At 43.4% G+C, this 2,967-nt stretch overlaps 1 long non-coding RNA gene across 1 annotated transcript; it reads right to left on the bottom strand.

Annotated features, from left to right (window-relative positions):
* Positions 1 to 463: 463 nt before the first annotated feature.
* Positions 464 to 1,437, bottom strand: LOC113220005. The gene is made up of 2 exons (XR_003306989.1): positions 1,230 to 1,437; positions 464 to 911 (listed from the first exon to the last, which is right to left on the bottom strand). It is a non-coding gene; the product is annotated as an uncharacterized LOC113220005 (long non-coding RNA).
* Positions 1,438 to 2,967: the final 1,530 nt, after the last annotated feature.

Here is a 2,967-nt window from a genome sequence, read left to right as displayed (position 1 = left end):
TGTAGAATGAACAATTACAGTAATACAGGCTGAGGGAAAACAGGTATTACTGAAATACACCAGGGACAGCCTAAAACAGCGTTAGAAAGCAAGTTCATGCTGCTCAACATTAGCAAGGCAAGGGAAATAAGGAAAAAAATACACAAAAGTGGCTATCACAGGCCGGACACGATGGCTCACGCCTGTAATCCCAGCACTTTGGGAGGCTGAGGCGGGCGGATCACAAGGTCAGGAGATCGAGACCATCCTGGCTAACATGGTGAAACCCTGTCTCTACAAAAAACACAAAAAATTCTCCAGGCGTGGTGGCCGGTGCCTGTAGTCCCAGCTACTCGGGAGGCTGAGGCAGGAGAATGGTGTGAACCTGGGAGGCAGAGCTTGCAGTGAGCTGAGATCGTGCCACTGCATTCCAGCCTGGGCAACAAAGTGAGACTCCATCTCAAAAAAAAAAAAAAAAAGTGGCTATCACAGAAAAGCCAGCTTATTACTTTAGGTTTTGTGGGAGACTACAGGTCACATAAAAGCAGTCTTAACAATAATTTAACCACATGTGCAATCAACATTTACAAAACGAAATTATATGCAATATATAATACAAATATTTTGCCTATAGTTTAATTTCCAAAGTCACATATCGAATGACTGAAATGTACATAAACATTCTTTTATGATGGACCAGAACATCTACATTATCATGACTTAGAAAAAGAAAACAGATGCAAAATAGTGTTAGGAGACTTTCTTACCTGAAATTACAAGACTAAGTGTGTGTGTGTATGTGTGTGTACACATATTTAAATCCCTTTATTCTCATTTGATCCTTTTGGCTGAACTTTATTCATATATTATCTGCCCTTCTTCTTGTAGTCTCTCTCCTGAAAGGCATTATTATCCGGTCATTGAAGCCAAACCTCTTTCTTCTTCTTTTTTTTTTTTTTGAGACGGAGTCTTGCTCTGTCGCCCGGGCTGGAGTGCAGTGGCCGGATCTCAGCTCACTGCAAGCTCCGCCTCCCGGGTTTATGCCATTCTCCTGCCTCAGCCTCCCGAGTAGCTGGGACTACAGGCGCCTGCCACCTTGCCCGGCTAGTTTTTTGTATTTTTAGTAGAGACGGGGTTTCATCGTGTTAGCCAGGATGGTCTCAATCTCTTGACCTTGTGATCCGCCCGTCTCGGCCTCCCGAAGTGCTGGGATTATGGGCTTGAGCCACCACGCCCGGCCAAAGCCAAACCTCTTTCACCAGCTCCCAATCTCTAGACATCAAGTGTTAACAAGACATCTTCCTAAATTTCTCTGGAATTAAGCCCTTCTCTGTTACAGTCTCCTTTCCAAGTCCATTTCTTCATAAATCTGGCATGTGAGATTTTAATTGCTCTGCCGCAGTTTTCTCTTCTTTAGTCACTGGTGACAGCTCCAGGTCTGTTTGCTTCTGTAGTGTTTTTTTTTTTTATATATATATATATACTTTATGTTCTAGGGTACATATGCACAACATGCAGGTTTGTTAAATATGTATACATGTGCCATGTTGGTGTGCTGTACTCATTAACTTGTCATTTACATTAGGTATATCTCCAAATGCTATCCCTCCCCTCTCTCCCCACCCCACAAGAGGCCCTGGTGTGTGATGTCACCCTTCCTGTGTCCAAGTGTTCTCATTGTTCAATTCTCACCTATGAATGAGAACATGTAGTGTTTGGTTTTCTGTTCTTGTGATAGTTTGCTGAGAATGATGGTTTCCAGCTGCACCCATGTCCCTACAAAGGACATGAACTCACCCTTTTTCATGGCTGCATAGTATTCCATGGTATATACATGCCACATTTTCTTAATCCAGTCTGTCATTGATAGACATTTGGGTTGGTTCCAAGTCTTTGCTATTGTGAATAGTGCCGCAATAAACATATGTGTGCATGTGTCTTTATAGCAGCATGATTTATAATCCTTTGTGTATTGCTTCTGTAGTTTTCATATCACATTTATAGTCCTATTCACAGTAGCACAAATGCGGCTCTTAGTCTCTTTCTGCTCAACAGCAACTGGTTTAAAGTGGGCATACAAAGTTTGATATTGAGACTTTATTGCTGACAGCTCCTTTAAGAGTGTAACTGGATTTTTCTCGCTTGCTGAATCAGGAGGACTAGTCTTGATTTCACCTTTCAGCCTATACTGAACATAATCCAGATCACACTCAGATTGGGAAGTTTATTAGTTCCAAGAATTTACAGAAATCTCTGTCCAAATATTAGCTAACGATTAAGCCAACCCAGGAGAACGTCATTGGCCATACATAGCTAAGAGCACAGGCCTTACAAAATTAGTTCAGAATAGTCACTAAGCAAACAAACAACAACAAATCCTGGCCAGATATGATGGCTCATGTCTGTAATTCCTGCACTTTAGGAAACAGAAGTGGGAGGATCGCTTGAGCTCAGGAGTTCAAGACCAGCCTGGGCAACAAAGTGAGACTTTGTCTCTACAAAAAATTTTTAAAAATTAGCCACATGTGGCAGAGTGAGTGTGCCTGTGGTCCCAGCTACATGGGACGCTGAGGCAGGAGAATCGCTTGAGCCCAGATGGTCAAGGTTGCAGTGAGCTGTAATTGTGCCACTACATGACAGACTGAGCAACAGAGTGAGACCCTGTCAAAAAACAAACAAACAAACAAACATGCCAGGCATGGTGGCTCATCCCTGTAATCCCAGCACTCTGGGAGCCTGAGGCAGGCAAATCATTTGAGGTCAGGAGTTCAAGACCATCCTGGCCAACATAGTGAAACCCCATCTCTTCTAAACTCAAAAATTAGCTGGCTGTGGTGGCAGGCGCCTGTAATCCCAGCTACTGAGGAGGCTGAGACAGGATAACTGCTTGAATCCAGGAGGCAGAGGTTGCAGTGAGCCGAGATCGTGCCACTGCACTCCAGCCGGGGTGACACAGCAAGACTCCATTAAAACAAACAAACAAACAAA

The sequence above is a fragment of the Piliocolobus tephrosceles genome, unplaced genomic scaffold, assembly GCF_002776525.5.
Source record: "Piliocolobus tephrosceles isolate RC106 unplaced genomic scaffold, ASM277652v3 unscaffolded_209, whole genome shotgun sequence".
Lineage (NCBI taxonomy): Eukaryota > Metazoa > Chordata > Mammalia > Primates > Cercopithecidae > Piliocolobus > Piliocolobus tephrosceles.
This window is presented reverse-complemented; position numbering and strand designations above follow the sequence as displayed.